The sequence below is a fragment of the Chiloscyllium punctatum genome, chromosome 15 (genome assembly GCF_047496795.1).
Source record: "Chiloscyllium punctatum isolate Juve2018m chromosome 15, sChiPun1.3, whole genome shotgun sequence".
NCBI lineage: Eukaryota > Metazoa > Chordata > Chondrichthyes > Orectolobiformes > Hemiscylliidae > Chiloscyllium > Chiloscyllium punctatum.
Window position 1 is genome coordinate 21005976 of NC_092753.1, and position 21835 is coordinate 21027810.

The following is a 21835-nucleotide window of genomic DNA, read 5'->3' on the forward strand; positions in this document are numbered from 1 at the left end:
AAGGAGGTTAAGGTGAGGGTGATATGCCAGAATTGGGGGTGGTGGCGGAGAGGTCAGGAAGAAGATTGCAGGTTAGGAAGGTGGTGCTGAGTTCGAGGGATTTGACTCAGACAAGGTGGGGGGAGGGGAAATGAGGAAACTGGAGAAATCTGAGTTCATCCCTTGTGGGTTGAGGGTTCCTAGGTTGAAAATGAGGCACTCTTCCTCCAGCCGTCGTGTTGCTATGGTCTGGCGATGGAGGAGTCCAAGGACATGCATGTCCTTGGTGGACTGGGAGGGGAAGTTGAAGTGTTGAGCCAAAGGGTGGTTAGGTTGGTTGGTCCGGGTGTCCCAGAGGTGTTCTCGTATAGAGGAGGCCACATCGGGTGCAGTAGATGCAGTAAATGATGTGTGCGGAGGTGCAGGTGAATTTGTCGCGGATATGGAAGGATCATATAGAGGAGGCCACATTGGAGAGACAGTCCGCCCACTTGCGGAACACAAGTCAGGTCAAGAGGGCAATGCCGAGTTGGAAGTTTGGATCTGGGATAAGGTGGGGAGAGGGGAAATTAGGAAACTGGCGCAATCCACATTGCTCCCATGTGGTTGGAGGGTCCCTACCCTCCAAGATGAGGCATTCTCCTTCCAGGCGTCGGGTGGTTAGGGTTTGGTAGTGGAGGAGGCCCAGGGCCTACACGTGGAGTGGAAGGGGAGGTATCAAGTTTGGCATGATCCTGACATGCTCTGCTGCAATCTTCATTGAGGAGAAAGTGAGGACTGCAGATGCTGGAGATCAGAGCTTAAAAATGTGATGCTGGAAAAGCGCAGCAGGTCAGGCATCATCCAAGGAGCAGGAGAATCAACGTTTCAGGCATAAGCCCTTCTTCAAGAATGAGGAGGGTATGCCAAGCAGGCTAAGATAAAAGGTAGGGAGGAGGGACTTGGGGAGGGGTGTTGGGAATGCGATAGGTGGAAGGGGGTTAAGGTGAGGGTGATAGGCCGGAGAGGGGGTGGGGCAGAGAGGTCGGGAAGAAGATTGCAGGTCAAGAAGGCGGTGCTGAGTCTGAGGGTTGGGACTGAGATAAGGTGGGGGGAGGGGAAATGAGAAAGCTGGAGAAATCTGCATTCATCCCTTGCAGTTGGAGGGTTCCTAGGCAGAAGATGAGGCGCTCTTCCTCCAGCCATCGTGTTGCCATGGTCTGGCGATGGAGGAGGCCAAGAATCTGCAATAAGACTTCTGCCTATTTCCCACTGTCCATGACCAATAAGACTCCTGCCCTATTTCCTACCGTCCATGACCAATAAGGCTCCTGCCCTATTTCCCACTGTCTGTGGCCAATAGGTTTCTTGCTGTCTGGCTCCTTGTCTGATTCCCTCTTGTTGCACACTTCCGGCATTCCCGTTTTTCCTCTCCCCCTTCCCGCTCCTCAATACAGTTTGAGATGAATGCTTTGTGTCTTGTGATGCTCGCTCTCTCTTTCCCTTCATTCGCTGGCCTGAGACTGAGAGTCATGCTTCACCATTTCTCCTACACTTGGGAAACCTGGAAAACAATTCGAATTTAACATTGTTTCTTCTGTTACTTAAATAGGTCTGTAGTTTAAATTGAAAGAAGGTATGATATTGGATGGCGCAACATATTAGATTACTTACAGCGTGGAAACAGGCCCTTCAGCCCAACAAGTCCACACCACCCCACCGAAGTGCAACCCACCCCTACATCTACCCCTTACCTAACACTACAGGCAATTTAGCATGGCCAATTCACCTGATCTGCACATATTTGGAAACCCACACAGACACAGACACTCCACACAGTCAGTCACCTGAGGCAGGAATTGAACCCGGGTCTCTGGCGCTGTGAGGCAGCAGTGCTAACCACTGTGCCACTGTGCCACCATGCCACCCTAAAAATTCACGTAAAAATATGCGTTAAAAATTCATGGCTATATGTGTTCAGAGCACAATGCTGACTCAAAAATATGTTTGAGTCGATCAGAGAGGAAGTGCTTTCAAAAAACAAGAGAATGCTCTGGCTGTTGTCTGCAGTGCTGATATTCTGTAAGTTCCAAATTACCAGACAACCCTTCTCAATCATTTACAAGCAACCTGGGCATTATTTCTTTCTGTTTATTTGTTATTGCAGAGGTGTCTTTATTCATCCCAAAGAGGTCACTGTCACTGGCTACTTCCATTGCTGTTCAGAGATTGGTGCAGAAATCAGTCTTGAATTGCTGCAGTCCATGGGGGTCAGGTATACCCAGTGTGCAAACTCACTGCACCACTGCAACATTGAGAGCTTGGGATTCCTTACCCCAGTCAGGGACTCGCCTTCCCTTTCAGAGAGGATCAGTCACTGAAGTTTGACACTATTCTGCCCCTTCTGATAACAATTGAATTGCTCATCTTAATCTATTTTTATATGATGATCATTTATTGGATTTTCAGACACCTTCACCTCACATTCTTCGAATGTTAACTTGGAACATATTTCAGAAAGAAACATCAGATAAACAGGGGGTGCAGTTAAAAGAGTTTCCATGCTTCAGCAAATGATTCCGAGCTGATCCTCTCTCAATGACATCTCACATGTCAGAACCTGTGTTTGAACTTACCCTTTTTAAAAAAGGCTGAGTTAAAGGGGATGTTGCAATAAATTGGAACAACATCATTAGGTTGCAATAGAGTCAACTCGGTTTTCAGATGGGTTGTTACTCTGTGTTCTGTACTCTTTTGTTTGTGTTTCATTTGGTAGACTGTAAGTTAATTTTGTTTTGCTTAAAACTGATTGGTTTGAATCAGCAACATAATTCCTGGAATATCTACCTTACATCTGCATAAAACAAGTGACCATCTGGGCTACCTTCTTAAAAAGTTTGGAAGGGGTCTGGTCTGATCCATTACAGATTGGAGTCCCTTTGTCGGATTTATTCTATCGTTCCAATTTAGGATTAGGGTTGCTAGACTCAAAGGCAGCAAGTGGTCATGTTAGTGTCTTTTGTTCCGCATGTTATATTTGGTTAGTTTAAACAGTGCTTGGTGTGGTAATGGATCTTTCAGTCACTAGGAATGTTCTGGGGGTGGAAGAAATGACATTGGGGCTTTCCAGAAGGTGAAAAAGGCAAAGCCGCTGGAAATGACAGTCAAGCTGCAGCTGAAATTGCTGCATCTATGAAAAAGGATGTGGTTATTACCAAAATCGCTCAACATTTAAATGTGCTGCAAATGCCATTAGAATCTTTGGAAATGACTCTTGACATTACTAAGGACATCTTGGGGTTTGAAGGTGTTTCCCAAATTTGCCAAGAAAGTTTAGAAAGACAGAGGACGGACATACTTTTAGAATTAACAAATACGTTAGGATTGGGTTTGTCCCAAAACCAAAGCTGAAATGGTCATGGAGTTGGTCAAGTGCTTGGATATATCAAAGAAAGAGGCAAGTGCAGTGGAGTTAGAAAAATTCAAATTTCAAGTTAGGCAACAACAGTTAGAAGACAAAGAAGAGGGAGAAGACATGAAACTGTTTGAATTTCAATTAAAAGCAGAGGAAAGAAAAAAAGAATGGATCGCCTGAGCAGAACAAAAAGAAAAGGACAGAGAGAGGAATTTCAATTAAAAGCAGAGGAAAGAAAAAAAGAATGGATCGCCTGAGCAGAACAAAAAGAAAAGGACAGAGAGAGGAAAGGGAGAAAGAGAGAGAGTTTGAACTTCAGAAATTGGTACTTACAAAGAAAAGTTGGCTTAAAAGGGTAGAGGTGAATGCAGAAGGTAAGCTTAATGAGGATGACCAAACCCATCATAACAAAAGGCCTGGTGGGGATCTGTTCAAATATATACAAACATTGTCTAAATTTGATGAGAAAGATGTAGAAGCCTTTTTCACCTCATTTGAGCAAGTGGCTAAACAAATGAAGTGGCCAGTGACCATGTGGCTTTTGTTGATCCAAACAAAGCTGGTAGGTAGAGCTAGTGAGGTATTTGAATCACTATCCCAAGAGGCATCTGGGGAATATGAGGATGTGAAGAAAGACATCTTAAGTACATATGAGCTTGTGCCAGAACACTACAGATAGCATTTCAGGAATCCTACGGAGGGACCTTGGTCAAAAATACTCTTCAGTTTGAAAGGATCAAACAACGTACATTTGATAGGTGGATAAAGGCACTAAAAATAGAGCATACCCATGACATTCTTCCGGTGATGATTATTTTGTAGGAGTTCAGAAATGCACTTCCAGCAATAATGAGAACTCATGTAAGAACAGAGAGTTAAAACAACGAGCAGCTGAAATGGCTGATAATTGCGAGATGGTTCATAAATCAAAGTTTGGTTTCCAACAATTTCAACCCATGAGGGATAGAAACTGGGGGAAGAGAGAAATCCTCACATGATAAGGGAACTGTAGACCTCAGTGAAGATTGTAAGGATAACCTACCACAGGGTAAAAAGAAAACCGTGATGGGGAAAGAGAAGTTAAAAATCTCTGGTGCTTTCACTGCAATAAAGGAGGCCACATGAACTCACAGTGTTGGTCAGTAAAGAAAAGCACTGGAAACTAGGATAAGCCAGTGAATTTTGTTGGAGTTGTAAAGGAAAGCACAATGGAGACCGGAAAGTACAAGCTGATCGGAGGTTGGTTCAGGAGGAAGTGCCAGATCTTCTAAAACCATCTACTTGTGAAGGTAAAGTTTACTCACATATTCAGGAACAGCAAGATTTTGAATGATGAGATATATACCTCTGAAGGACCAGTGCCAGAAAATGTGCTAGTAAGTGGAACTCACGGTGAGACAAGAGGGCTCAAGTATGTAAAGTGAGGTTAGAGTGCAAAGTGGAGAAGTGACAGTCGAAGTACTGGAAAAACTCTCAGCTCCAGGAATACAATTTGTCCTTGCTAACGATATAGCTGGTTCACAGGTAGGAGTGCTGCCTACTGTGGTTGATAAGCCCAGTGGACAATCAGGCAACTGAGCTGTTACAAGAAGCATGCCCTGGGATTATTACTGACTGTGTTGTAAGGAGGTCACAATGTCAGTAGTTCAAACAGGAGAGATCAAAGAGAAGTAAGAAATATGAAATGAAATTATCAGACACGCTGGTTTGATCAGATGGTTGAGAACAAAACAGGAGCAGATGGATGACAAAGCAGACATCTTTAGCTCAGAGAAATTAACTGAGTTACAGCAGGAAGATAAAAAACTGAAGCACATGTATCGAAAAGCATACACAGAAGAGAAACTGAATGTATCCCTGTGTACTACTATCTTAAAAATAATGTCTTAATGAGGAAATGGAGACCATCACGTATTCAGGAGGATGAGAAATGGGCAGAAGTTCGTCAAGTTGTATTGACAGTGGGTTATAGAAAGGAGGTGTTACTGGAGGTGCATGAACTACCAGTGGGAGGTCATTTAGAGTCATAGAGTCATAGAGATGTACAGCATGGAAACAGACCCTTCAGTCCAACCTGTGCTAAAATACAAAATATTATTACTGACCTGGACTGCACAAGTATGTAGGTGAATTTTTCCAGACATGCCGTACATGTCAAGTATTTGGAAAAAAACACAGGCAATAATAAAATCTATACCTTTAATACCCATTCCTGCATTTGAGGAACTTTCCACAAGAGTCTTGATTGATTATGTAAGACCCCTACATGAAACAAAAGGTGGGAATCAATATTTGGTAACATTGATGGATGTGTCCACTAGATTTCTGGAGACATTCCATGAGGCAATATCACAGCTAAAAGGATTGTAGAAGAGTTATTCAAAGTTTTCACAAGAATGGGCTGAGGAGTGGCAGATGGAGTTTAATTTAGATAAATATGAGGTGCTGCATTTTAGGAAAGCAAATCTCAGCAGGACTACTGCCCTTAATGGTAAGGTCCAAGGGAGTGTTGCTGAACAAAGAGACCTTGGAGTGCAGGTTCATAGCTTCTTGAAACTGGAGTTGCAGGTAGATAGGATAGTGAAGAAGGCGTTTGGTATGCTTTCCTTTATTGGTCAGAGTATTGAGTACAGGAGTTGGGAGGTCATGTTGAGGCTGTACAGGACATTGGTTAAGCCACTTTTGGAATATTGCGTGCAATTCAGTGATTCAAAGATGTTGTGAAACTTGAAAGGACTCAGAAAAGATTTACAAGGATGTTGTCAAGGTTGGAGGACTTAAGGTATAGGGCAAAGTTGAAGAGGTTGGGGCAGCTTTCCCTGGAATATCGGAGGCTGAGGGGTGACCTTATACAGGTTTGTAAAATCATGAGGGGCATGGATACGGTAAATAGACCAGGTCTTTTCCCTGAGGTGGGGGAGTTCAGAACTAGAGGGCATAGGTTTAGGGTGAGAGGAGAAAGATATAAGATTTAAGGGGCAACTTTTTCATGCAGTGGGTGGTGCATGTGTGGAATGAGCTGCCAGAGGAAGTGATTGAGGCTGATACAATTATAACATTTAAAGGGCATCTGGAAGGGTATATGAATAGGAAGGGTTGGGAGGATATGGGCCAGGTGCTCCCAGGTGGAACTAGATTAGATTGGGATATCTGGTTGGCATGGACAAGTTGGACTGAAGGGTCTGATTCCATGCTGTACATCTCTATGACTCTGTATGGGCTACCCAAAAAGATACAATCAGATAAAGGGTTAAACTTCACATCAAAATTATTCAAGGAAGAAATGGACAGCTTGGGAATAAAACAATTCAAATCCAATGCATACCATCCAGAATCACAGGGAGTGCTGGAAAGGTTTCATTTGATATCAAAGACCATGTTCAGGGCTTTTTGTCAACAATACCCAGATGATTAGGGTAAAGGATTTCCATTTGTACTATCCGTAAATCGAACAAATTCAATCCATTTGAATTAGTTTTTGGGCATGAAGTGAGAGGGCCACTAAAATTGATTAAGGAGAAATTGGTAAGCCAGAATTCAGAGACCACATGTTTGAACTATGTGTCAAATTTTATGGAATGACTAAATGGAGTGGGGGTGCTGGCTACATAGCTTTTAAAAAACATCACAACATACAATGAAACAGGAAGTAGCCAATGAGTTAAAAACTTGCAATTTTGCTATTGGAGATAAAGTTACTTCCAATGGTAGGTGAACCTTTTAAACGAAGGTTTAATGGACCTTATTCCGTTAAAATGAGAGCGAGTGAGGTGACCCATTTGATAAAGACTCCAGACAGAAAGAAATCTCGTCGAGTATGTCATGTGAATATAATCAAAAGATATTTTGATCAGGAAGGAAAGCAAAAGGGGAATGTGAAACGAGTTACAACACAGAGTGAAGAACTAGTTCAGAGGATTCTGAATTGGACATTCCTCAAATTAAATTGGACAATGAGGAAGTTGTCAAAAATTGAGGTAAATGATTGAGTTACCTTCAGGAAGTGAATCAAAATGACCTGCTAGAGTTATTACTATCAGCTGGGAAATTATGCGGAAATAAGGTGGAAAGTACTAAGCTGGGAAGGTAGTAACTAAAGCCTTTAAGAACATAAGAACTAGGAGCAAGAGTAGGCCCTTCGAGCCTGCTCCACCAATTAGTAAGATCAGCTGGTCTTTGAGTCGATTTGTAGCTCAGGTTGAGGTTCTGGATGTAGGTTTGCTCGCTCAGCTGGAATGTTCATTGTCAGACATTTCATCACCATACTTTAACCTCCGGATGAAGTACTGGGGGTGCAGCCCACTTTCTATTTACATGTTTAGGTTTCCTTGGGTTAGTAGTGCCATTTCCTGTGGTGATGTAATTTCCTATGGTGATATCATTTCCTGTTCTTTTTCTCAGGGGGTTGGTAAATATGATTCAAGTCAATGTGTTTATTGATAGAGCTCCAGTTGGAATGCCATGCTTCTAGGCATTCTCGTGCATGTCTCTGTTGGGCATGTCCTAGGATGGATGTGTTGTCCCAGTTGAAGTGGTGTCCTTCCTCATCTGCATGAAAGAATCCAAGTGAAAGAGGGTCATGTCTTTCATGTTCATGTATCCGGATGGCTAGTTTTCCAGATAGAGTCGGATGGATTTACAGATTGGTTGATACTCTACACTCTACATTCTGTTCTCTTTTCTGTTCATGTTTCATTCAGTAGGCTGTAAACAAATTCTGTTTTGTTTAAAACTGAGTGGTTTGACCAGATGCTTGAGTCCTGGAATATCCACCTTCCATCTGCCTAAGTTAACAAAAAATGTTAAGGTCTAGGCTACCTTCTTAAATGTTTTAACGGGGTCCATAACATAAGTCCAGTTCAGTTTCTTGTCCAGCCTAAATGTTTATCATGGGGAATTTAAATATGCTCATGTCATTGAATGATAAGCAGAGATGGTGACATTCTTTGCTACTGGTGACAGTAATCGTATGTCACCTGAGTGGCACAAATCCACTCAGATCATGCTAGTCTGCTAAAGTAGCTCATTGAGCACCATTCTATATGGAGTATTGGTCAAGTCACCTGATTTGTAAGTATCTGCTGAGTGACTCACCTTTGAAGATCACCACCCTTTATGCAGAAGGCCACAAGCTGAGGCATGAAGAGAAGAGGAAGAAATATGCTGACTACCTTAGCATTCAGAGATCTGCCACCATTTGTCCATCCATTATCACTTCCTTGGCAAATTCCAGCCAAACTCTACTGGAACAAGCATAGATTATGAGGCCACTTTTCATCCTGATAACACTTTCAGTTTCCACCTTCCTATTAATGTACGTGACTTAGCAGTACACCTGAAAGCCTAAGTAAGATATAACAGACATGAACTTACGATGTGAAGCACACAATAATTTTCCACTTCTCTGTCCGTTTCTTGCAGCAAATGTTATGACAATTATGATTCTCTCCAGAGGAAATTGTGGCCTTTCGAAATGCATCTCTGTCTACATGGTGGGCATGGCAGTAGCAGATCTATTTGTCATGATCTTCAATGTGATTGTTTACTTGATATTTAATTATCACTTTCCATATTCCTTTCTGTCTTACACTGCTGTTTGTAAGTTTGTCTTGTACATAGCTCTTGCTACGCTGGATATGTCAGTGTGGTTCACAGTCACATTCACATTTGATCGATTTGTGGCGATCTGTTGTCATGACTTTATGGAAAAGTACTGGACCAAGAGAATTGCAACTACAGTAATAGCAACATCTTCAGTCTTGACTTGTTTAAAGGGTATTCCTATGTTGTTTTCATATGAAGCTGAACAAATAAGTAACAATGTGCACTGAGGGTGCAGGACAAAAGCAGCTGTTTATACAATACCTGCATGGTCAGTGTATAGTTGGATGCAGTCAGCGTCAGTTGTTTTGCTTCCTTTTGCTCTCATGACCTTGTTTAATTCTTTGACTGTCAGACGTATTTTATTGGCTAACAGAACACGCAAGGGACTCCGAGGTAAAAGCACCGAGAGTCAGAGTGATCCAGAGGTGAGAGGTCGGAGGAAATCCATCATATTACTCTTCACTGTGTCAGGCACCTTTATTCTGTTGTGGTTAACATCTGTTGGAAGTTTTGCAGCCACCAGACTATCAAGCAATGTCTACTATCAAGGTGATAACTCCAATCCAGGATATATCGCCACGGAAACAGGATATCTGCTTGTGTATTTAAGTTCCTGTACAAACACGTGCATTTATGCAGCAACCCAGAGGAAATTCAGAGAAGAGCTGAGAGATGTTCTGAAGTCTCCTTGGGATAAATTTCTTGATCCTTTTTTTAAAATAACGAACATGCGAATTCAAACCAAAAAAAAAATCTTGTAACTAAAACAACATTTCATCTGGTTTTCTGTATGAGAATATCAATCGTCCTGACAACCTGACAAGAGGGAATGTTGGGAATGGCATGAATGTTCTTTAATAAGAGCTGAAATGGTACATTTGAAAGTTATATTTTCAATAACTTTCCATTGATTCCCCAAAGTAAATGATGGATGACACTGACATCAAGTCTGGTCTGGTCTGACCTGGATGTCGGCAAGCAAGTATCTCTCGATGTTTCAGGAACCTGTCCCTCTTTGCAGTTGTAGTCGGCGGAGTTGTGTGTCTCGGGCGATCAATGTGAGGGGTCCAACAACTAGAATGAACTCAAAGCTCAGGTATCCCATGTAAACACAAGTTTCTGACCTTACCAAAGTGACAAGACAGCACAGTGGCTTAGTGGTTAGCACTACTGCCTCACAGTGCCAGGGGCAAAGTTCAATTCTAGCCTCAGTTTGTTTGCACATACTCTGATTTCCTCCCACAGTGCCAAGTTGTGCAGGTTCAGTGGGATGGCCACGTTAAATTGCCATTAGTTGTGGAAATTACATGGATAAGATTGGTGTGGACACAATGGGCTGAATAGTTTGCTTCCACACTGTAGAGATTCTGATTTTATTTGATGTTACTTACTTTCAAATGAGGGTTTCTCAACTATTCTGAGAAATCTCCTTACTCTTGAGTAAACACTTCCAACATCCATACAGAACCAGATTGTGTGCGATGTGAAACTAAAAGATTTAGTGAAAGGTTTGTGGGTAGCATGATGGTTCAGTGGTTCGGACTGCCAGGGAGATGGACTTGATCCCATCCTCCAGCGATTGTGTGGAGTTTCCACATTTTCCCCGAATCTTTTGGGTTTTTTCCAGGTGGTCCGGTTTCCACCCACAGTCCAAAGATGCACAGCTTAGGTGGATTGACCATGCTAAATCGCCAAGGAACTGTAAGCTAGGTAGACTGACTTTGAGAAATGCAGGGTTACGGGGATAAAGTGGGAGTTGGGTCTGATTAGATTAGATTAGATTTCCTACAGAGTGGGAACAGGTCCTTTGGCCCAACAAGTCCATACCAACCCTTCAAAGAGTAACCCACCCAGACGCATTCCCCTATCCTATATTTACACCTGACTAATGCACCTTGCATTATGGGCAATTTAGCACAACCAATTCACCAAGCCGGCACATCTTTTGGATTGTGAGTGGAAACCGGAGAACCCATAGGAAACCCACGCAGACACAGGGAGAATGTGTGTACTCCACACAGGCAGTCGCCTGAAGATGGAATCGAAGCCGCGTCCCTGGCACTGTGAGGCAGCAGCGCTAACCACTGAGCCACCGTGCCACCCCTCACTGAGCCACCGTGCCACCTCTGGGCAGGGCTCTCTTCTGAGGGTTGGTTTGGACTAAATTGGCCGAATGGCCTCCTTCCACACTGTAGGGATTCTATGAAGTCATTAAGATTTCATCTCAGAAGTTTTTAAAAAGCCCTCATTCTTCTGCTTGAAAGCAGGATAATATCCTTCCATCATCAACAAAGAATTCGGAGGGGAGTGGTTGTGGTAACCAGAGTTACAGATTTGAGGATCGGGTAACAGGTGTACAGGTAAATAGAGTGTGCAGAGAGTCTGTGAGGAAAGACAGACAGTTGACAGGACAAAGTTGCAGTCGGTGTGATGGGGTGAAGTATGTCCATTTTAATGCAAGACGTGTCAGGAATAAGGATAATGAACTTAGAGCATGGATCTGTACTTGGAGCTGAAGTCCTGTGGCCATTATAGAGGCTTGGATATCACAGGGACAGGAATGGTTGTTGGATGTTCCAGGGTTCAAGTGTTTCAAAAGGAATAAGGAGGGAGGTAAAAGAGGTGGGGGAGTGGGATTCCTAATCAGGGATAGTATCACAGCTGCAGAAAGGTAGGTTGTTGAAGAGAGTTTGCCAACTGAATAATTATGGTGGAAGTCAGAAACAGGAAAGGAGCAGTCACTTTATTGGGAGTTTCCTATAGACCTCCACACAGCAACAGAGACACGGTGGAGCACATTGGGAGGCAGATTTTTGGAACAGTGCAGAAGTAGCAGGGTTGTTACCATGGGTGACTTCAACTTCCTCAATATTGATTGGTTCTGACTTAATGCAAAGAGTTTGGATGGAGCAGATTTTGTCAGGTGTGTCCAGGATGTAGATAGGCTGACAAGAGGGGAGGCCATGTTGGATTTGGTGCTTGAAACGAACCAGGTCTGGTGTCAGATCTTTCAATGGGAGAGCATTTCAGTGATAGTGATCCTAACTCCCTGATCTTTACTACGGTCATGGAGAAGAATTGGAGCAGATAGTGTGGGGAGGTATTTAATTTGGGAAAGGGGGAATTACAAAGCTATTAGGCATGAACTGTGGAGCATAAATTGGGAACAGATGTTCTCAGGGAAATGAATGTCGATAATGTGGAAGGAGCACTTACTGCAAATGCTGGATAGGTTTGTCCCACTGAGGCAAGAAAAGGATGGTAGGGTGAAGGAATCTTGGGTGACAAGGGATATGGAACATCCAGTCAAGAGGAAGAAATAAGCTTACTTAAGGTTGTGGAGGCAAGGATCAGACAGGACTCTAGAGGGCTATAAGGCAGCCAGGAAGGAACTGAAGGATGGACTGAGGAGAGCTAGAAGGGGGCATGGAAAAGCTTTAGCGCGTAGACCTAAGGAGTCCCTCAAAGTTGCCACCCAAGTTGATAGGGTTGTTAAGATGGCATATTGGTTTTCATCAGCAGGGGGATTGAGTTTAAGAGCCATGAGGTTATGCTGCAGCTCTATAAAGCCCTACTTAGACCACTCTTGGTTGACTGATTATCGGAAGGATGTAGATGCTTTAGAGAGGGTGGAGAGGAGGGTTACCAACATACTGCCTGGATTGGAGGGCTTGTCATATGAAGAGATGTTGTGGGAGCTCAAGCTTTTCTCATTGGAGCAAAGAAGGATGAGAGATGATTTGATAGAGATGTACAAGATGTTGAGGGGGTTAGATAGAGTGGATAGCCAGATACTTTTTCCCAGGGCAGAAATGGCTATCACAAGAGGGCATAATTTTAAGGTGATTGGAGGAAGGTAAAGGGGAGGTGTCAGAGGGAGGTTCTTTTCTCAGAGAGTGGTGGGTGTGTGGAATGCACCGCCAGGCGTGGTGGTAGAGTCAGAGACATTAGGGACATTTAACCAACTCTTGGATAGGCACATGGAAGATGATACAACGAGGGGCATGTAGGTTAGTTCGATCTTAAGTAGGATAAAAGGTCAGCACAACATCGAGAGCCGAAGGGTCTGTACTGTGCTGTACCGTTCTACGTTCTATAATGCTTAAGAAATTCTGTTGTTCTATCAACATTTGTGGACATAAAAGATTCGATCTGCTCTTCATTTTTTGGACATCCTCTATCGTGCTCCCACATGTGTGGAGAGTTTGTGTCTTGTCTACTTAGCACATAACAGAGATCACAAAAGTCTCCCTTTCACATCCTAATTAACACCATATTTTACATGTTATTGTTGCTTTAACCTTCTTTAACAAGATGTGGCGAGTTGGAGATGGGGGGAAACAAAGATATCTTTCCTCCAGCAGACAAGAGTTAGAAGCATTTGGCATGTACATGTGCTCCTCACTGGCACGGAAACAGAGAGAGGGAGAGAGACAAAATTAGACAGAAACAGAAACAAAGATCAGGACATAGACAGAAGCCATTTAATAGAGACAGAGAGAGATGCAGGCAGAGATAGAGTGACAATTTTAAGAAATGAACCTGTGCAGACAAACCCTGAATCTTTCGAGCATTAATGTTGGAGATTTGGTGATAGGTACTATCTTGTTACAGGACAATGGGTGGGAGACAGTGGAACATTTCTCAAAGACACTGAACCAGTGTCATTCATTCAGATAGTGGCTGCTGATGCCTCTTCCTGGCCCCTTTTTCTTTCCTCATGGTTCTGGTCCTCCAAGTGTCAACTCCTTGTAAATTCAACCATGCACATGGTGGCCATCTTGGAATGATGTCAACACACGTGTACCATTCGACCTCTGAACATTTCTTTGACTCAACAGTGGCATTTGCTGTTACCATGGAGCATGCTCACCATGTGACGCTTTAAAACATGTACGCACGGACTTCAGGGGAACACAGCAGGGTGGGGGTTGATCAGGTCCAGGGCCAAAGAAACTGGGAGATGTGGAGAAGTAAGGAAGAGATCAGGACGAGGGATAGAGACTTGGACTAGGTAGGGGTGAGCAAAGAGGTCAGTGGAGTGATCCTGAATGGGGAGGAAGAAATTGTGACAGGGGAAGAGGTCAGGACTGGGCGCAATAGATCGGAATTCGGAAGCATGAGATAGGAACAGAAACAGAAATTGCTGGAAAAGCTCAGTACGTGTGGCAGCAACTGTGATAAGAAATCAGAGTTAACTTTTCAGGTCCAGTAGACCTTTCTTCAGAACTGATGGTAGTTCAGATAAAGTTAGTTTTTATGCAGAAGATAGACTGGGGTAGGACGTAAGCAGTAAATGATAGGTGGAGGCAAAGCCCAAAAAGAGGAGCAGTAGATAGTTGTTAACAATCACCTTGGGAGAAAGAATGGCTGCTGATTAGATTAGATTACCTGCAGTGTGGAAACAGACCTTCGGCCCAACAAGTCCACAGCAACCCCCCGAAGAGTAACCCACCAAGACCCATTTCCCTCTGACTAATGTACCTAACACTATGGACTATTTAGCATGGCCAATTCACCTGACCTGCATATCTTTGGATGGAAACCAACACAGACACAGGGAGAATGTGCAAACTCCACATAGACAGTCGCCTGAGGCTGGAATCAAACCTGGGAGCCTGGTGCTGTGAGGCAGCAGTGCTAACCACTGAGCCACCATGCCAATCTATTAATGGCTACCAATGGGTTGTGTGTAATCGCAGAACACATGATCATAAAGCCTGATGTCTGGGAGTTGGGGGAAGGCGCCTCAAGCCCTGAAATTGTTGAACTTGGTATTGAGTCGAGAGGGCTGTCGAGCTCGCAAGCAGAAAATAAGGTACTGTTCATCCAGCTGAGCTTCACTGGAACACAGCTGTAAGCCTGAGGCAGAGATGTTGACCAGGAAGCAAGGGGATATGTTGACGTGGAAACCAAGAGGAAGGTCAGGGCCATTTCTATGGACAGAATAAGACCACAAAACCATAAGACATAGGAACAGAATTTAGGCCATTCACCCCATCGGGTCTGCTCCAATAAGTTTCTCAACCCCATTCTCCTGTTCTCTCCCCGTAACCCTTGATCCCCTTGATACTCAAAAACCTATCTCAGTCTTTTACTCACTGACCTGGCCTCCACAGCCTTCTGTGGTAATGAATTCCGCAGATGCACCACTCTCTGGCTGAAGACGTTTCACCTTATTTCCATTCTAAAATCTTTCCTTGATTCTAAGGCTATGTCCTCAGGTCTTAATCTCTCTTGCCAATGGAAACATTTTCCCAACACCCACTCTGTCCAGACCATTCAGTATTCCGTATGTTTCAATTAGATCCCCACCGCCCCTCCACCCCCACCCCCACCCCGGATATTTCTAAACACCATCTATTATAAACCCAGAGACCTCAAACACTCCTCATATGTTAGGTTTTTCATTCCTGGGACCATTCTCGTGGACCTCCTCTGAACACACTCCACGGCCAGTACATCCTTCCTGAAAGATGGGGCCCAAAACTGCACACAGTACTCCAAATATGGTCTGACCAGAGTTATAGGGCCTCAGAAGTATGACCCTGCTTTTATATTCAAGTCATCTCATAATAAATGCCATAATTGCGTTTGCCTTCCTAACTACTGACTCAACCTGCAAGTTTACCTTGAGAGAATCCTGGACTAGAACTCCCAAGTCTCTGCACTTCAGGCTTTTTTAGATTAGATTACTTACAGTGTGGAAACAGGTCCTTCGGCCCAACAAGTCCACACCGACCCACCAAAGTGCAACTCACCCATACCCCTAACCCTACTCCTACATTTACCGCTTACCTAACACTACAGGCAATTTAGCATGGCCCATTCACCTGAACTGCACATCTTTGGACTGTGGGAGGAAACCGGAGCACCCAGAGGAAACCCACGCAGACACGGGGAGAACGTGCAAACTCCACACATTCAGTCGCCTGAGGCGGGAATTGAACCCAAGTCTCTGGTGGTGTGAGGCAGCAGTGCTAACCACAGTGCCAGTTTCTGAATTTTCTCCACCTTTAGAAAACAGTCCATGTCCCTATTCTTCCTACCAAATTGCATGACCACACACTTTTCCGTGTTGTACTCCATCTGCCACTTCTATGCCCACTCTCCTAAATTGTGCAAATGCTTCTGCAGCCTCCATGTCTCCTCAATGCTACCTGTCCCTCTACCTATCTTTATGTTGTCTGTAAGCTTAGCCAGAATCCCCTCAGATCGTTCATCTAGATTATTAATGTATAAAGTGAAAGGTTGTAGTCCAAACACTGAGCCTTGCGGAACACCACTTGTCGCCAGCTGCCATCCTGAGAAGGACCCTTTTATCCCCACTCTCTGCTTTATGCCAGAAAGCCAGGCTTCTATCTATTCTAGCACCTTGCCTCTGACACCACGGGCCCTTATCTTACTCAGTAGCCTCCAATGTGTCACCTTGTTAAAGGTCTTCTTGAAGTCCAGGCAGACAACATCCATTGGCTCTCCTTGTTCTAACCTGATGAAATTACGGCACATCTGGATAATAGTAACAGGATAGGACAGAGTCAGCATGGATTTATGAAGGCGAAATCATGCTTGACTAATCTTCTTGAATTTTTTGAGGATGTAACTCGGAAGATGGACGAGGGAGATCCAGTGGATGTAGTGTTCCTGGACTTTCAGAAAGCTTTTGATAAAGTCCCACACAAGAGGTTAGTGAGTAAAATTAGGGCGCACGGGATTGGGGGCAAAGTACTAGATTGGATAGAGAATTGGTTGGCTAATAGGAAACAAAGGGTAGTGATTAACGGCTCCATTTTGAAATGGCAGGCAGTGACCAGTGGGGTACCGCAGGGATCCGTGCTGGGACCGCAGCTTTTTACAATATATGTAAATGATATAGAAGATGGTATCAGCAATAACATTAGCAAATTTGCTGATGACACAAAGCTAGGTGGTAGGGTGAAATGTGATGAGGATGTTAGGGGATTACAGGGTGACCTGGACAAGTTAGGTGAGTGGGCAGATGCATGGCAGACGCAGTTTAATGTGGATAAATGTCTGGTTATCCACTTTGGTGGCAAGAACAGGAAGGCAGATTACTACCTCAATGGTATCAAATTAGGTAAAGGGGCTGTTCAGAGAGTTCTGGGTGTTCTTGTCCACCAGTCAATGAAGGCAAGCATGCAGGTACAGCAGGTCGTGAAGAAGGCTAATAGCATGCTGGCCTTCATAACAAGAGGGATTGAGTATAGAAGCAAAGAGGTGCTTCTGCAGCTGTACAGGGCCCTGGTGAGACCACACCTGGAGTACTGTGTACAGTTCTGGTCTCCAAATTTGAGGAAAGACATTCTGGCTATTGAGGGAGTGCAGCGTAGGTTCACGAGGTCAATTCCTGGAATGGCAGGATTGCCTTACACGGAAAGACTGAAGCGACTGGGCTTGTATACCCTTGAGTTTAGAAGACTGAGAGGGGATCTGATTGAAACGTATAGGATTATGAAAGGACTGGACACTCTGGCAGGAGGGAACATATTTCCGTTGATGGGGGAGTGCCGAACCAGAGGACACAACTTAAAAATACGGGGTAGACCATTTAGGACAGAGATGAGGAGAAACTACTTCACCCAGAGAGTGGTGGCTGTGTGGAATGCTTTGCCCCAGAGGGCAGTGGAGGCCCTGTCTCTGGATTCTTTTAAGAAAGAATTGGATAGAGCTCTTAAAGATAGTGGAGTCAAGGGGTATGGAGATAAGGCTGGATCAGGATACTGATTAGGAATGATCAGCCATGATCATATTGAATGGCGGTGCAGGCTCGAAGGGGAGAATGGCCTACTCCTGCATCTATTGTCTATTGTGTATTGTCTGTTTGCTACCTCCACAAAGAATTCTAGCAGATTTGACAGACTTGTCCTCCCTTTGATTAAAGAGAAAGTGAGGACTGCAGATGCTGGAGATCAGAGCTGAAAATGTGTTGCTGGAAAAGTGCAGCAGGTCAGGCAGCATCCAAGGAGCAGGAGAATCGACGTTTCGGGCATGAGCCCTTCTTTAGGATTCCTACACTATTCCAATGACCATTTCATATCCAAAGACCATTTAAATGCCCTTTAGAGTTGGCGACTCTACAAATGTTGCAGGCAGTGCATTCCACATCCTGCCTACTCTCTGAGTAAAGAAACAACCTCTGACATCTGTCCTTTATCTATGAGCCCTCAATTTAAAGCAATGTCCCCTTGTACTAGCCAGCACCATCCGAGGAAAAAGGCTCTTGCTGTCCACCTGATCAAAACCTCCAATTATCTTATATGTCTCAATTTAGTCACCTCTCAACCTTCTTCTCTCTAACGAAAATAGTCACAACTTTTCCTCGTAAGACTTTCCGTCCATACCAGGAAACATCCTAGTAAATCTCCTCTGAACCCTTTCCAAAGCTTCCACATCCTTCCTATAATGCGGTGACCAGAACAGCACACAATACTCCAAGTGGGGCTGCACCAGAGCTTTGTACAGTGACCAGAACTGTACGCAATATTACGAGTGTGGCCACTCCAGAGTTTTGTACAGCTGCAGCATGACCTTATGACTCCAAAACGCAATCCCTCTACTAATAAAAGCTAACACACCGTATGCCTTCTTAACAGCCCTGTCAACCTGGGTGGCAACTTTCAAGGATCTATGTACCTGGACACCGAGATCTCTCTGCTCATCTACACTGCCAAGAATCTTACCATTCGCCCAATACTTGGCATTCCTGTTACTCCTTCCAAAGTGAATCACCTCACACGTTTCTGCATTAAACTCCACTTGCTACTTCTCAGCCATGTTCTGCAGCTTATCTATGTCTCTCTGTAACCCACAATATCCTTCAGCACTATCCACAACTCGACCGACCTTAGTGTCATCTGCAAATTTACTAAACCATCCTTCTCCAACTATCCAGGTCATTTATAAAAATGACAAACAGCTGTGGACCCAAAACAGATCCTTGCAGTACACCACTAGTAACTGAACTCCAGGATAAACATTTCCCATCAACCGCCACCCTCTGTCTTCTTTCAGTTAGCCAATTTCTGATCCAAACAGCTAACTCACCCTCAATCCCATGCCTCTGTATTTTGTGCAATAGCCGACCATGGGCAAAGTTATCAAACATCTTACTGAAATCCATATACACCACATCAAACTCTTTACCTTCATCTACCTGTTTGGTCACCTTCTCAAAGAACTCATTTAGGTTTGTGAGGCGTGACCTCCCTTCACAAAACCGTGTTGACTATCCCTAACCAACTTATTTCTATTGAGATGATTATAAATTCTATCTCTTATAACCCTTTTCAACACTTTATCCACAACTGAAGTAAGGCTCCCTGGTGTATAATTTCCAGGGTTGTCTCTACTCCCCTTTTTGAACAAGGGAACAACATTTGCTGTCCTCCAGTCTTCTGACACTACTCCTATCAACAATAATGACATAAAGATTAAAGTCAAAGGCTCTGCAATCTCCTCCTTGGCTTCCCAGAAAATCCTAGGATAAATCCCATACAGTCCAGGGGACTTATCTATATTCACTCTTTCCAGAATTGCTAACACCTCCTCCTTCTGTACTGCAATCCTAACTAGTCTTACAGCCTGCACTTTTGTATCCTCCACGATAACCTTTTCTTTTGCCAGTGTGAATACTGATGAAAAATGGTCATTTAGCACTTCCCCATATCCTCTTACTCCACACACAACTTCCCACTACTGCCCTTGATTGTCCCGAATCTTACTCTAGTTATTCTTTTATTCCTGATATACCTATAGAAAGCTTTAGGATTTTCCCTGATCCTACCCACCAATGACTTCTCATGTCCCCTCCTGGTTCTTCTTAGCTCTCTCTTTAGGTCTTTCCTGGCTAATGTGTAATTCTCACTCACCCTAACTGAACCATCACATTTCATCCTGATGTAAGCCTTTTGCTTCTTGACCAGAGATTCAACTTCCTTCATAAACCAGGGCTCCCGCGCTCAAAAACCTCCTCCCTGCCTGACAGCTGATTACTTATCTAAGACACGCAGGAGCTGTTCCCTAAATAAGTTCACATTTCTAACGTGTCCATTTCCTGTAGTTTCCTTCCCCATCCAATGCATCCTAAATCTTGTCTAATCGCATCATAATTGCCTTTCCCCCAGCTATAACTCTTGCCCTGCGGTATATTCCTATCTCTTTCCATCGCTAAGGTAAACATAACCGAAATGTGGTCACTATCACTAAAATGCTAACCTACCTCCAAATCTAACACCTGGCTGGGTTCGTTACCCAATATCAAATCCAATGTGGCCTCGCCCCTTGTTGGCCTGTCTACATACTGTGTCAGGAAACCCTCCTGCACACACTGGACAAAAACTGACCCATCCAAGCTACTTGAACTATAGTATTCCCAGTCAATATTTGGGAACTTAAAGTCCCCATAACAACTACCCTGTTACTCTCACTCCAATCGAGAATCATCTTTGCTATCCTTTCCTCAACATCTCTGGATCTATTTGGAAGCCTACAGCAAACTCTCAACAGGGTGACCTCTCTTTTTCCTGTTTCTAACCTCAGCCCATGCTACCTCAGGAGATGAGTCCTCATCAAACGCCCTTTCTGCCACCGTAATACTGCCCTTGACTAACAATGCCACACCTTTCCCTCTTTTACCATCTTCTCTGTTCTTCCTGAAACATCTCAATCCCAGAACCTGCAATAATCATTCCTGTCTCTGCTCTATCCATGTCTCTGAAATGGTCACAGCATTGAAATCCCAGGTACCAACCCATGATGCAAATTCACCCACCTTATTCTGGATGCTCCAGGCATTGAAATAGACACACTTCAAACAAATTCTTTGCTTGCCAGTACCCTCTTGTGACCCTGAAACCTTATTTCGGACCTCACTAATCTCAATTTCCATATACTTGAACTATAATTTCAGTTACCATCCTCTTGCTGAATTAGTTTAGATCCCCCCGAAGAGCATTGGCAAATGCCCCCACCCCCAGGATATTGGTATCCCTCTGGTTCAGGTGAAGACCATCCTGTTTGTACAGGTCCCACCTTCCCCAGAATGAGTCCCAATTATCCAGGAAACCAAACCCTTACTCCTGTACCATCCCTGTAGCCATGTGTTCAACTCCTCTCTCTCTCTCTTTCTCTCTCTCTATTCCTCGCCTCACTAGCACATGGCACAGGCAACAAACCAAAACTAACAACTTTGTCTGTTCTCGCTCTAAGTTTCCATCTTACCTCCTGGAATTTATGCCTTAAATCCCCATTTCTCTTCCTACCTATGTCATTGGTGCCTATGTGGACTTGGGGCTGCTCCTCCTCCCCCTCAAAGATCCCAAAAACATGATCAGAGACATCACGAATCTGGGAGGCAACACACCAACCGTGAGTCCCTCCTGTGCCCACAGAACCTCCTATCTGTATCCCCAGCTATGGAGTTCCCAATGACTACTGCTCTGCTCCTCTTCCCCTTTCCCGTCTGAGCAACAGGGAGAGACTCTGTGCCAGAGCCCTGTGCCACATTGCTCACCCCTGGTAAGTCGCTCCCTCCAAACAGTTTCCAATATGGTATACTTGTTGTTGAGGGGAACGGCCACAGGGGATCTCTGCACTGCCTGTCAGTTCCCTTTCCGTCCCCTGACTGTAACCCATCTGCCTTCTTGTACCTGAAGTGTGACTACCTCCCTGTAACTCCTCTCAATAACCCTCTCCGCCTCCCGAATGATCCGAAGTTCATCCAGCTCCAGCTCCAGTTCCCTAACGCGGTTTTCGAGGAGCTGGAGTTGGATGCACTTCCCGCAGATGTAGTCAGCAGGGACACAAGTGGTGACCCTTACCTCCCACATTCTGCAGGAG

The 21835-nt window shown here is 44.2% G+C and overlaps 1 protein-coding gene across 1 annotated transcript in view; it reads right to left on the minus strand.

The window, feature by feature from the left end:
- LOC140485958 (uncharacterized) overlaps positions 1–21835 on the minus strand; it is a 70532-nt gene that overhangs the window by 45939 nt on the left and 2758 nt on the right. The window lies entirely within an intron of this gene.